The sequence below is a fragment of the Astatotilapia calliptera genome, chromosome 23 (assembly GCF_964374335.1).
Source record: "Astatotilapia calliptera chromosome 23, fAstCal68.1, whole genome shotgun sequence".
Taxonomy (NCBI): Eukaryota; Metazoa; Chordata; class Actinopteri; order Cichliformes; family Cichlidae; genus Astatotilapia; species Astatotilapia calliptera.
In genome coordinates this window covers 45,273,043-45,286,664 of record NC_137443.1, presented here as the reverse complement: position 1 = coordinate 45,286,664, position 13,622 = coordinate 45,273,043, and the positions used below count along the sequence as shown (strand labels likewise).

General features: G+C 43.0%; 1 protein-coding gene and 1 long non-coding RNA gene across 2 annotated transcripts in view; one reads left to right on the top strand and one right to left on the bottom strand.

Moving 5' to 3' along the window:
• Positions 1-13,622, bottom strand: part of LOC145423961 (NACHT, LRR and PYD domains-containing protein 12-like) — a 943,237-nt gene that overhangs the window by 891,660 nt on the left and 37,955 nt on the right. The gene's annotated exons all lie outside the window — the stretch shown is intronic.
• On the top strand, positions 5,853-6,227 carry LOC145424034 (uncharacterized). The gene is made up of 2 exons (XR_013904989.1): positions 5,853-5,980; positions 6,061-6,227. It is a non-coding gene; the product is annotated as an uncharacterized LOC145424034 (long non-coding RNA).

Genomic DNA, 13,622 nt, shown 5'->3' with positions numbered 1-13,622 from the left:
CCACTGCAGAGCATCGCAGTTGTTTCGTGTGATTAAGTTGTGTGTTTATGAACCTGTGAGTGTTAGTCCTTTTGGCAGGATGACTCGCATGAAGCTGTTATAATTGTTTGTGCATGTTAAAGTTATGCCTCAGTTCTTTGATACCATGTTGGTAGGATTATTTGGCACTAAGTTAATAGCAGTGGCTGTAATCTCCCGCAGTCATTACATCCAGCGGTATTACAAATAAAGGACTTTTCTATTGTTTAGTTTAACTGTGGCTAGCTTGCCATGTCCGTGCCTTATGATTGGCAATTTGTATGACGTGCTATTTAGGCAATATATGAGCTATAGTGACCCCTTGTGGATATTGTGAGATATTGCTGTGTTGAGTACATTATGTTTTCAATTGTTTTTCTAGTTATTTGTGACTCTACTAATGATAAAATTGCCTGTTTCTGTTTCCAGAAAACCATTGCTCATAGTCCCACATACTATACAATGATAAGTTCAAGTATGGCTGTACCTAATTTGGATTAAGCCTGGCAAGCACTTTGATGTAAACATTTCTTCTGTGGGACTTAAAGACAGTTAACCCAACTCCTGGACTGCTGCAGTCTTCCTGACAGAAAGCTTAGGCCAGGCTTGTATGCCCAGTATATATATTCTATAACGTGTGTAACTACTTCGTTTAGTTGTTTTTGTTTGGATTTAGTTTAGTTGTTTTTCTTTTCAGTGTATTTCAGTGTCAGTAATTTGTGTAGTGCTCACTCACATTTTCAACTGGAAAAGACCTGCAATAGAAACGTATTTAGGAGCAAACAAGTGAATGAAAAGTTTGACATCATTAAGGCCAAACAGCACCTAGTTTTCAACAAAAACACATAACATAAGAGCAGCAGTGACGATGCAGCTGACACACATGAACCCATTTAAACTGGTCCCAGTGTTTTTAGCCTAACTTGAGTCTTGAACCATTGGGGCAAATGAGAAATTTCAGCAGTTCTTGAAAGCTGCTTTTTTGTGATGTTCGGGACATTATGGTAACTCGAGGCAGAACACCATCCAAATCTTGGTAAATAACACATGAAAGAACAAAACAAACAAACATGGTAAAAAGAAGCCAAACGTGTGATAACATTGTTCCATCACGCTCACTCACTATTCTCTCAACCTTTGCCTTCACGGGGCTGCTGCAACAATGTACCTGGGATTACCGTAATGATGCAAATATTAATGAAAAGCGCAGAGTTGCTGCTCTCAGGAATCATTGGACTTCTTTTAATTGAGGAAATGGATCAGGAGTTACGGTAGTTACAGATGTTTAATACAACCCTAGAAAAGAGCTTTCTGTAGTGCTGTGCGATACGGAAAGATTTTTTATGTATCCGATACAAGTAAATACAGGGCTGATATGATCTCTACTTTTTAATGTGGATGATGCATCATCAAAATGCCAAATTGTTTACATTTTCATGACCTTTACGTTGTTTTTTAGGGGGCTTCATCCTAATGATTATTAATGAGTTAAAACCGAGGACAGAAATAATAAAAGGATTTAGTTTGTAGCCCATAGTTTAAAAACAGTAATCACACATTATCCCTTTCTTTAACAGCAACACAAAAGGATAATTATATTCCATTAAATCTGAGCCATATTATATTCAGTATATTTATTTTAATTTCAGTAAATGTTTTTATTTAAATGACATGTTTCAGTGAGATAAATGTGTTATTTCAAGGTCGTTGCATCATTTTTACTTTTCGAGTTGGCTAAAATAAGAATTAGCCAGTTGCACTTTAAAGTAATATAACCAACATATCGCCACAGTTATCTACCTGGATATTCTTCAGAGCATGCTTTCTTGCATGTGACAACAAGAGACCTCTCGGTTGTCTGGTGGAGCATTTAGCGCCTCGCTACATGTTTCCAAATCGGCATTTCTTCTCAGTGAAAGCTGTCCTAGAGAAGTAAAGCAAGTTTGTAAGTTTCTCTCTCAGTGTTTGTAACGCATTCCCACGTTAAGCTTAACAACCGATATATGGAGCGACTGCCGCGCCTCCTCTCCCCCTCCCTCTCCTGCTGCTACTTCAATCATGAAACTAATCAATGATCAGCTGATCGCAAGTTCCGTCTCTCTTGTTTGTTTCCCACTTTGCGCCAGAAAGAGGAAACCAGCAGATAAACCACAGCAGCACGTTTAAGCTTGATAAGCTGTTGTTAGAATTTATTTAATATTACTTTAATGCCTAATGCTATAAGTAGCTGACAGCTGGTAACTGTGCAGGGGCGGGTCTAGCACGGTTTTGCCAGGGGGCCAGCTGGGGCATTAACAGGGAAAAGGGGGGCACAAAGAAATACTTTTCTTTCTTATTCTCGTTTAAAATGTCTCACTTTTAATAAATAATTATCTGAATCTTATAACCAAAGTTTTTATCTAACGTAAAATGTATAGAAATCTAATATTGTATATAGTAACTATTAAGTCTAATATATACCCTAGTAAGTTATAGTACTTTTTCCTTTGGGAAGATACCATCTGTGCAGTCTGCAGTTCTGTTGAAGAAAGATGTTGAATCTATTTAATTGTTGAAAAATAATTGATTTCTGTGCATTTTTTTTAAATACATGCATTAAATTAAAGTCGATTATGTCGATTAAGCACCACGAGGCAGAGGGTGGGCGATGGTTCCCTTTAGTTTTTTTTTTTGCTGGGAGTTTGCAACCCTATTAGTTAGGTTGTTTAATATTTCTGCTAAGTACTCTTTAAAATACCAGAATAGGGAGTGATAGGTTTTGTATTGTTGATTGTCATTTATGCTTAGAAATATTTACTTATATATGCATAGAAGTATATAATCATTTGTAGATTGAAAGAATGTCTCATTCTAGGAGGTCTGTAACAACTCTGTGTAGCATGAAGAGGGGGGTGAGTTCACTCCCCTACAGAGGAGAGGTCGTATCTTCTTTTGCTGATTTATGGTATAGCAAACACACGTATATCTGTTTAAGTATAAGAGCCTTTTGTTAGATGGACCCAGACTTCTGGCACCAGCTTTGGGGAGTCTTCACAGGGTCACATCTTGACCTCACACAAGTCACACACACACACACACACACACACACACACACACACACACACACACACACACACACACAGGCAAGGTACTCTTTGTGTGTATGTAGACGTCATATGTTAATGAACCTATGCATATTCATGTAACCTCAATAAAAGAACAGTGGTACGGGAGGACGGACGAGAGTGACTGGGGTCAAGCGAAGGAATGGCGCTTTGTCCGGTCATTTCTCCCGTGCACGAGAAACATGAAGTCTTTGCCTACTTGTGTCTTGCTTTGCAGTGTAATTATATTGTCTTCAACGTTCCAGCGGATGGGTTCAAGCTACAAACCTATCAACAGAGATGCACATCGCCTAATATGCTTAATTGGTAGTAGGCTTTTGAGCCTATACAGCTTGGAAGACAGCATGCATGAAGAGGATGATGTGGACAAAATACTCATTTGCCTAATAATTCTGCACTCCCTGTATGTGTGTGTGTGTCCAGGGTTCAGCTGAGACAGTGTCCTTCGCCCTGCCAGGCTAAGTAAACAGTCTTCCAGCCAACCCAGGTGGCCTTGCATGGAATAGGAAGGAACAGACTCAACACAGTCGTTATCAGGGTGTTTTTGTTCGGCTCCAGCCTTGAGCCCACAGCTGGCGCCGAGAGGGTCTCCGCATAAGTGATGGTGCTTTTTACTTTAGTGCGAACAGCTCATATGAATTTCAAAGCAGTTCTACAGTCCAACACTGGTCTCTCAATCTCCCGTTGGAGAGCCGCGAGCTTCGCCATACTTGCGTTCTGTGATGTTGTCATTCTTGTGCTCAAGGAGCCGATTCTGAGAACTCACGGCAGTGTGCCTCCCCGAGATGTCATCCAATTTGCGCCCAGAGATGTTATTCTGAGCGAGCCCTTCCGAGATGTATCCAGTCTGCAGTCAGAGATCTTATTCTGAGTATTCACAGCAGCCGTAGTCTCTCCAAGATCTTATCCGTGCTGACTCAATGAGCCCATTTTGAGAAACTCACGTCTCTCCCATCGTTCCAATCCCAGCGGGCAGCCTTGTGGGGGTTTGAACAGCCGGTTCCGCTTTCTCAAGCCAGCTCCGATCAGCCAGAACCCTGTTACCATGGTTCCGAATAGGTAGATATCTTCAGCACGCAGACTCACCCGAGCCCAAACTTCTCGTTGAGAAATTGCATTTAGGGACCAGTTTTCAACAGGACAATGACCCCAAACACACCTCCAGGCTGTGTACTAGAAGAAGTATACTAGATGGCGGCGCGCACAGACGCAGCGGCTCTATGCTCTCCACTTGGGTGCCTTTCTTTTTTGTTTCTCCACTTTTTCTTCTTCTTTTGTTTTCCTTATTGTGAAGCCAAATTTTCCTACAACCATCTGGAATTATGCAAGATCGGATATAACAGCCAGATCCCCATTACCAGTGATTATCAGAGGGTGCACAACATCCCCCCGGAGATAGCGAGAACATCGGGTGCTCCGTGGATTGTTATCGGCTCTGCCAAGAAACGCAGGCGGCGGAAGGAACGCAAACAAAAGCGGGGATGCCTGTCGGGCCTGCTGGCCAGGCTAAAGAAGCAGCCTTTCAAACCACCGCTCCCGAGCATCTTTCTGACCAGCGCACGGTCGGTCGTCAACAAAATAGACGAACTGAACCTACTTCTCGCCGCACAGCCAATCGTCCGTGACTGCTGTGTCCTGGTCGTCACGGAGACATGGCTCACTCCGCGAGGCTCCTGCCTACGACAGCCGTAACGCTCCGACAATCCATCAAGCGGTGGTAGCTTAGCAAAGTCGTACTGAAACATCTGACAGATTTTCGAGCGCCGTGCACATAAAATCGTTTCGAGGTCAGTAAACACAACCAGAGTTCATACATAAGGCACACGGGGTTATAAGGGGCTCTGTCGACTTTCAGAAAAATCAAAGGATTGATTTTAAGTGCGCCGTATTTTCCAAACAACACGGTAATAACGACGGCCCGCTAGCATGCTCTACCAAAAATAGTGCTTTGTTGTGTATCTGACGGACGAAAGCTAAACCAGTTCCACACCACTGAAGCTGCAGCATTTTTACAAACCAGTTCTGGTTCATCCGTTTCATTTAGCGATCCACTTTCGCTCTTCTCATTCTGCGTCATCATCCAATTCCACCTGTGATCTTGTGTCACCATTGCTCTCTGAGCTTTGTGTTGCTTCTTCTGTCACCTGACAAATAGGACATACATGACAATAAGAATAAAATGTGGAGCTGCTTCAGTGTGTCTGTCACTTTGTGCAGATCTTGACTGATCAGTAATGTTTGTAGGCTGAGTGCATTTTTAAAACAAGTTGTGCAAACTGCACTACAAGGTGGAATATTTGCAAAATCATAACTATGACCTATGAATACGTCAGTGCCATTAAGATGAAATTCTTGTGTCACCAACATTTTAACGTTAGGCATATAATTCTAACAGCCTCTGTAAACTAATATCCTGGCTGCTCGAGGCTGCTGTTTTCTCTGACAGCTTCACTTAGATTAGAATTAGAAACGCTGCTCTGAGACTGAGAGAACTAACAGTGCTGCATGTTGTGCTGTTAGTTTCCAAAACACGTTATTCATGGTTACATACAGTTTTAGACTGATGTGGGCCAAAGCCTAGCATAGCCTGCAACGTTATTGTGACGGACACATTTTATGTGTCAGACCCAGGACCCTGAGCAGTTATGGACTAATATTATAATGTATGTATTTTGTATTGCTGTCCCTCGTTCTCCCTGCTTGTAGACGTGTGTGTGTGTGTGTGTGTGTGTGTGTGTGTGTGTGTGTGTGGCCCTGGCAGGTGATTGGCCACACCTGCAGCTGATCAGGCCTGTCGGAGGAGCTATTTGAGAGTGTGGTGGAGCTCTCTCCGACGCTGGATCATTGCGTGGCTTCACGTCAGTCTCTCGACCAGTTCCTAGTTTGAGTCTGCTGCATTATTGTGTGTCTGACGGCTTCCTCTCTCTTATGTCCCCAGGAGTTACGGGGAGACGAGAGGACAGCGAGCACGGGGTGCTCATCACGGAGAAGCGGAGACAGGAGCACTAGCACTGGGAAGAGGACACGTCACGGGAGTCGGGAGAGCACGGGATTTATTGTCATGTCTGTCCATCGCTGTAAATAAACGCACTGCTTGTACATAGAGCACCGCGCCTGTGTCCTCCTTCCCTACACCCCCACGGTCTGCCAGCCAGACCGTGACATTATGAGTGAACTTGGCTTTAAGTGACTTACAGGTTTCTCTGAAAAATACTTTCTTATATCCAGGTTCTTCCTCTTTGCTGCCGTCCTCCTCTCCTCCTGGGAGCGCAGGCTTGCCGCTGCTAAAACTCAACGGAGCTCCCTGAAAGGTTCAGCCAATCACATTGGCCATATTTGTCACATGAGGTAGGACTCCAGTACAGGACGTAATTTAACTCTTTCGGCACCGCTGGGTGAATGAGACGTTGACAGATCTTTTTTTTCTTCTTTCTATCAGGTTTGCTTTTCTTTACTCGAAGAGATCAAATTATTGGTGAGGACAATTCAATAATCGCTGGATATTGGTGGGGACATGTCCCCTCCGTCCATGCCAAATCGACGCCCTTGCCCGAATCGATTCAATCCATGATTCGATTCGATTCGGGGAAATTTTGCCTCAGACAGTCAGCAATATTATAATTTAGATCATACCCCCCCCCCCCCCCCCCCACACACACACACACACACAGCCTTATGGGTACAGTAGTCTCCCGCTACACCTCCTTTTAGCTAAAGACATACTTCACAATGACTCACTCAGCTCACAAGAACAGGAATGCAGAGCATTATCAAACGTTAAAATGATACACATCTCTCACTTGTTCACTTACATTTAAACGAAACACATAATTGTAAACATCTCTAACAGCCTAAGCCAGCTTTGAATAGGGCCTGAATGGATAACTTCAGAGAATTACACATCCAATCTTACACGAGGTCTCACCGCTCGACCAGATCTGGTAACAGTCCCTGTTGGTGTGAGGTGGCTCCTATTTCTCCTTAGAAAACCTGTCTGTCTCTACCACATAAGATCTGGGAGCACTGGCAGGTCCAACTACTGCTCCAGTGGTTCCTTCAGTAGTAATCCACACCTTCTGTCCTGACTCTATGTCTGCGGTTGTAGTGTTTTGCCTGCTCACGCCTCCCCTCCTCATCCTTCTCGCGAAAAGCCTGTAGGTCGGGCCACTTTGGCACCAGCTTCGCAGCAGCTTGTGGCAGAGAGGTACGCAGGTGTCTCCCCATGAGCAACTGTGCCGGTGAGAGCCCATGTTCCAGTGGGGTGGCCCTGCACGCTAGCAGTGCTCTGCTGTAGTCACAGTCCTCTCAAGTCTTTAATGGTACGATCAGCGCGTTCTGCCTCCCCGTTGGCTTGGGGGTACCTGGGGCTGCTCGTTTCATGTGTGAACTGGTACTCTTTAGCAAAGTGCTTGAACTGTTCTGATGAAACTTGCGGCCTGTTGTCCGATACCACAGTCTCGGCAACTGCATGTCTTGCAAAGGCCTCTTTTATAGCATTAATAGTGACCTCTGCTGTTGTGTCTCTCAGTTCACCAAGTACCACGACCAGATTTGGTGTGTGGTAGTAACAGGCAAATGAACTTTTTTTTTTTAATGATTTGAATATATATGAATGCTTGTGCATAAATACACAAACAATACACATATGCTTTCATGCTTTCAATTGTGTCATTTACGTGATCTAGGTCAGCGGTCTCCAACCTTTTTTGCACCACTGACCGGTTTATGCCCGACAATATTTTCACGGACCGGCCTTTAAGGTGTCACGGATAAATACAACAAAATAAAACTAGTACCGGTACCGAAAAAGAAGATTTATTCATAACACACGTGAAAAGACCCAGGAAAACCGAGTTAATGATAAAAACGATAATAAAATAACGCTGAAAAGCAATAAAAACCCTGAAAACCAGACATTTCACACCTGAGCCTCAACTCTCGCGGCCCGGTACCAAACGACTCACGGACCGGTACCAGTCCGAGGCCCGGGGGTTGGGGACCGCTGTTCTAGGTAGCTCTGTTTTGGAAGTTCAGTTCAAGCTAGAAATGTGCTTTGGAGTTTGTATGTGTTTTGTCTCTAGGGGCCACCACATATATTTCTATTTACATTCAGGTGACAGCAATCCATGGATGGTTTCGACATGCAAGAGGATATTTTCCCCGGTGCCCAGCGGGAGAAGACACTGCTTGCGATGTCGATGAGGTCCTGTGGCCAGACCCCAACAGACGGCGGGATCCATGAGCCCACGTATGCACAATTGTCATGATTTTTTGTGTGTACAGTATAGTGTTTTTTCTATTACTGTATTATGTTTGTGTTTTGCTTTATCTGAATTGATGGTGCTGCAGTGGACAATATTGAGTAGGCCTATTTGCTTTTTTTGGTTGTTTGTGTCTCCTGAAAATGTGCCTTCAGAATAAACAATGACAATGAAAGACTGCAGTGTTTTATATGAAGTAGACTAGTGTGTCCCCCTGATCTGATCTGCATGTGATGCAAGTATGTGTCATTTTGTCAACAGAGTTACATCTTGACAGAGGAATGTTAGGTTTTGACAGCAGAGTTTCAGTTTGGCACAGATGTGAATGGTATATTTTGATGTGTCATGTTTACTTGTGTTTAGAGTTTTGGCACAATGAGCGACGTTTTGCAAAATGTGTTCAAGCAACGGGCAAAAACTGTAACATGTTTTTCACCAAAGATTTCAGCAATTATAAAAATTCAACTCAAGCTATTCAGCTATTAGCATTCACACTGCATTTTCTACAGGAAGTACATTTTATATACCAGTTTCAGTTCAAAGTGCATTAAAAATAATAAATAATTATTAAAAATAATACCATCAATATGTTACTGCACTACACTTACTGGACTTGTGGAAGTATTTTGAGAACCATAAGAGATTCTTACAAATGTTTGAAAGAAAAAAAATCTTTAACATAGCTGGAGACTCGTGTAGAAATATGAATGAGTTTATAAAGTTTCTGTCATGGTGTGCTGTGACAGGCAGGTAGTAGGACCCAAACACAGGACTCTTACGTGGAATGAAACTTGAATCGGCAGCTTTTATTGCTGGAAACTCAGGTGGACTCAAGAAACTACAAACTAAGAAACAAGAACTAGGAAAACAAATCAGGAACTATGAACAAGAATCAAGTAAAGAACACGGAGGAGAAAAAACACCCAGCCCACTGAAAACTAAAGAAACCCCCAAAAACATGAAGAACAATCATTAAGGAACATATTTACATATTTAGAGTTACTGCAACACCAACACTGGGTCACAGCTTCAGTGTCAGTCGGTGACTTTTGGTCTGCAACAGCAGCAGAACAGACTTCTCAGTCTTTTGAAGAAGCCCTTTTTCTTCTTCTTGATCTGACGGTCTTCGGACTTCATGCTGGCTTCAGGTTCTGGAAAAGGTTCCTCAAAGGGAACATCAGGAACCGGCCCAATTTCAGAACAAGATCCGTTGATCATATGATCTTCACCTTCAACACAGGATTTGGACTCGCCATAGGGTTCCTCACAGGGAGCGTCGGGCTCTGCAACACTTTCTGACAGAGCTCCTTCGATCGTAAGGTCTCGAGTACTCAGACTGGATGCCCTTTCAGAAAGAAGTTCCTCACAGGGAACGTCGGGCTCTGCAACACTTTCTGACAGAGCTCCTTCGATCGTAAGGTCTCGAGTACTCAGACTGGATGCCCTTTCAGAAAGAAGTTCCTCACAGGGAACGTCGGGCTCTGCAACACTTTCTGACAGAGCTTCTTCGGCTGGTGGAACATTTGCCACTGAAAGGCCGTCAGAGGAGCGCTCACCATTTGTGCTCTTCACATCAGGACTTGAAGGGGGCTCAAAGATTTCACATATCCGGATCCTTGCTACATCAGCAATGGTCTTCAGCAACAGGGGTGCAAAGTTTGCAACTTGGATAGACAGAATTTCTTCAGGAAATTTCTGTCTAATCTCCGTCAGGATGCTGTCGACCAGATCGTCTCGGATAGAGCGGGTGAAGACGGCCTGTGTTTCCATCGCCGTGAGGCTCTTGGAGACACGATCTAAAGTGGCCTTGGTGACACTGGTGGAGAGGATACTTAGACTCTGGGAGGCCATGTTTAGGAGGGGACGAGGAGGAAGCTCCCAGAAGCCCTGGAGAACGCGGGGAACTACCTCGACCACTACCTCCTGCGCGGTGAGCAGTTTGCTGTTAGGCTGTTCCTGCTGCTTCTTTTTCAGGATTTCAACGTAATCCTTCACCACGCTGAGGAGTTTAGGTGCTCTGTAGAAAAACATGATAAGAGTTATCTGTTAAACATATTCAAAGCATCATTTAAATATTGAAACACTGTAGCTGGACTGTTAACCCTGTAACCACCTTTGTATCATACATGAGTTTCTGAGACCTCGATCTCATCAACATGATCAATACTTGCTATAATTTCTAAATGTTGTGGACAAAACTCTTTTTTAGTCTAAAGTTAACATTGTCGTTAACAAAAAGTTGCCAAAAACACCCAGTGTATCAAATGTGATACAAAAAATAAATACACAATAAAAGTAAATCATACACAACATGACATAGCAAAGAACTCATGTGTGGCTTTTGTTTAAAGGGTTGATAAACATCTCAGTTCCAAAGAATCTGAATTTTCTGGCTGTTTTTTGATGGGTTGGGTCTTACAGGGTTAATAACTGTATGTTACATGTGACTCACTGAAATTTAGGAGGTACGGCCTCTGGGAACTGAAGAAGCAACCTGGCTTCAAATTCAACGTCCCTCATTTTATTGCTGACGTTCACCGCCCACACCTGAAACAGAAAACACATTTACAGTGCGCTTATGTGTAAAGGTTATGTGCACGTAATGAAAAAAAAGTCTTGTGGGTTTTCTCGTCTTACCAGCCTTAGAAGAGGTTTGGCTTCCTCTTCGTCAAAATCCTCTAACTCAAACTCCCACAGCCTTCAAAAGAAAGCAAAGCAGAGGTTTTCTCTCAGCACTTACACGTCATCACAAACAGACTTTCAGGCGTGACAGTAACTCACTGCTCTCTGAGCGTCTCCCTGCTCTTCTTCACCAAAAGATCTCTCAGATCTTCAGCAGTGAGGTTCGGTGGAATTAGATCTTCCTGCTGAAGTCTGAGAAACTCCGTCATTATCGCAACCTAAAAGTAAAGGAGACATTTAATCACCACCACTCTCAGGTCCTCAGAAATGACCTGATATTTTCTGTCAGCTTTGGTTTGCATGAATCTGGGTCTAACCTGAGCCTTGTAGCCCGGAAGATACCAGCAGATCTTTACAGCTAATTCATAAATCGGTGTGTTGAACAACACCTGTCAAAGAAATAGCAATTTAGTCATTGTTACTTAAAATGATTCTCAGTTTGTCAACTTTTAAAACGACATCAAATTCTTCAAATGACTGAAATGCAGTAAAAGCAAAAGCGTCACATACCCTGATAGGCTTATAGATTCCTTGACTCTTTTCCATTTAAACGTGTTCAAATCAAAGTCAGGAAGAAAAACGTCAACTGCTCTCCAACGATGGCGTACGGGGGATCTGGACCTGAAAATGCTCTCAGCTCGGTGGTCTCCCACAGATGAGCTCTTTTGACAGTCTGATGTTTATTTATGAATGCAGAATTTCTTGAGCAGTCACCATGGAAACTTGATGCAGCTTCATGTTGTTAAATTAAAAGTAAACACTGTGTATTTTGCACTACACTCCACTAAACTTATCATATAAGTAAATAAAGTGTGGGTTAGGTCCCTCCTGTGGAAAGAGCCACACAAACCGATGGATCAGAAAAGACAAAGTCAGCTACAGCATGCCTTTTCATATTATGTGCCTGCTTATCTCCATTTCTTTACAGTAGATGGGAACTTTTGCAGTAAAGCAATGGCTTACAAACAGTGGACTGTGGACTAATGCAGACATCTGAAGCCTGACAGCAGCTGGTATATACACAGCTTTGGACAAACTGGCCCTTTAAACAGCCCAGAGGAAGAAGAGACCTCTGCGTTATCAGTGCAGCCTAAAGCACAATAATAATAATACTATTAATATGATTTTTAGAGCAATAATGCCCCAAATAATGAAGTCATTAATTACACATTCATCATGCTTCACAGGAGGTCAGGAGTGACCGATGAACGTGATGCTACATTAGAGTCTGTCCTATGAGTTCAGCAGGAGGAGGTGAACCCACAGCTGGGACCAGTTCTCTAGTGGGTCCAGTATCATACTTGTGTTCATCCTGGTCTGAACCTGGTCAGAAGAACTGACTTCACTTTTGAAAATTCAATACTTATAAAAGGTAACCCCAAACAGTCTACAACGGCTGTTTTCTGTCCACCGAAGCAAATTTGATTGACGAGGTTTTTGTACCTTCACTTCTCCAAAAAGCAAATAAAGAGATTAAACAAAGATTTACTGAACGACCGTCAGAATTCCCAGAGCTAACGTAGATCGCTTTATGCTCTTGAGTCAGGAGGGATAAGAAAAGTGACTGCAAACATTGTGGAACGATTCATAGCGTTTGATTGCTTGTGTGAATGTATTAAACAGGAAACCAGGAGCTGCAGAAACCCAGTAATGCTGAAGACGCATGCGTGTGCGTTTATTACAGGTTTTTCTGAATGCTTAAACCCTAACTGTGATTCTTACAGCACAATTCCTAAAACTATTGATACTTATAGCAAAACCACTCACTGAGTGTGCAAAACTAAAAGCACAAACACTGCTTTGCACTCAGTTTGCCATTTTGTAACACACACTTTGCAAACCTGTAGCTACAATCCACTGCACAGCACTCTTTTTGCAGAACTGTAAACACAACTCACTGCTTTGCACTCAATTTCCAAATGATCAACGCACTCCTAGCAAAACTATACACATTTATGGCCATTATTTACACTATTTTGTCAACTGTCTGGCACACTGCCACATGTGAAAGCTTTTTTAGATAATTAGTTCACTTTGCAATCAGCCTAAGCACTATGATACAGGTAAGCTCTGTGTGTGGAGTACAATGGAGGGAGCAGGAAGAGTGAGAGGAGGCCGAGGAAGAGGACGTGGAGGTGAAGAAGTAGGATGAAGAGGACGACAAGGACAAGGAGGAGCAAGAGGAGGACGAGGAGGGGGGAGAGGACGGGTAAGAAGAGTAAGAAATAGAATTGCTGATGACATCAGAGCTACAATAGTGGACCATGTCATCAACCGTGGAGTGACCCTGAGGGAAGCTGGCCAACGTTTTTTTTGGTTTTTCTCAAACTTAAGTAACTGAAACCTTTCATTGAACTACAGCAGAAACAGATTGGAAATGCCAAGTTATTCTAACACTAGTGGACTTGTTAAACAAAACATTTGTTTCACTTCTTTCTCAACATGCAGCACCATTAAGAACAGTGGACCAGCATAGTTGGTCTGCATGAGCACACTTACTGCAACAGTTGTACATGCTGAAACTGGTTGCTGGCAGCTGATGTGAAGAAATGTCTGG